Below are 1051 nucleotides of genomic sequence, written 5' to 3' on the forward strand. Positions count from 1 at the left end.
GTAAAAACTTCATAATATGATTAATAGTTGAAATTATACTATACACAAGATTTTATAACCTATTTAAAGGACTCTGTGAACACTTTTATATTAAATAATCTTTACAAAATGATTCTTTTTTGAGGAAGATTAGCCCTGAGCTAACATCTGCTGCCAATCCTCCTCTTTTTGCTGAGGAAGACTGGCCCTGAGCTAACATCGTGCCCATCTTCCTCTACTTTATATGTGGGACGCCTGCCACAGCATGGCTTGCCAAGTGGTCCCATGTCCGCACCCTGGGATCCGAACCAGCGAGCCCCAGGCTGCTGAAGAAGAACATGCGAACTTAACCCCTGTTCCACAAGGCCACTCCTGCTATTTTTTTTTTTTTTTGCCATTATAAATTCAGCATCATTAGTGTTCATGTACTAAATCTGTAGCTAATAAGTTTTCCAGAATTAGAATTACTGATCAAAAGTAATGGACACTTGTGCTCACTTTGGCAGTGCGTATGCTAAAATTGGAATGATACAGAGAAGATTAACATTGTCCCTAAGCAAGAATGACACACAAATTCATGAGGAGTTCCATATATTTAGACGTTAACTAGACCTATTGTAGTGACCATTTTGCAACATACACAAATATCGAATCATTATGTTGTACACCTGAAATTACTGTAATGTTGTATGTCAATTCTACCTCAATTGAGAAAAAAGTAAGACATTTTTAGAGCTCTTTGCAGATATTGCCAAATGGACTTCCAGGTGTGAACCTCTTTATACACCTTTTAGCAAATGATTGGATTTCCTACTTCACTGCCTCCCTCCCAGTACTGGGAATTCACTTTTCAAATACGAAAAATAATATCTCATGGCTTCAATCTGCATGTCTTTGGTTACTAGTGAGTTTCAACAATTTTCATGTGTTTATTGACTATTTTTCTCTTAAAAATTAAATTCATGTGTTCAGTTTATCTTTCTGTTCTATCTTCATCATTTAAGACAGGTTGGACCCAACACAGAGAGATAAAATATTAAAAATAAATATTTTTACCATTGACTGAAAATCC

General features: G+C 35.9%; 1 non-coding gene across 1 annotated transcript; it reads left to right on the forward strand.

The window, feature by feature from the left end:
- The first annotated feature begins 473 nt into the window (after window positions 1-473).
- On the forward strand, window positions 474-576 carry LOC139084363 (U6 spliceosomal RNA). The gene has a single exon (XR_011541710.1). It is a non-coding gene; the product is annotated as a U6 spliceosomal RNA (small nuclear RNA).
- The last annotated feature ends 475 nt before the right edge of the window (window positions 577-1051 follow it).

Source organism: Equus przewalskii, chromosome 6, assembly GCF_037783145.1.
Source record: "Equus przewalskii isolate Varuska chromosome 6, EquPr2, whole genome shotgun sequence".
NCBI lineage: Eukaryota > Metazoa > Chordata > Mammalia > Perissodactyla > Equidae > Equus > Equus przewalskii.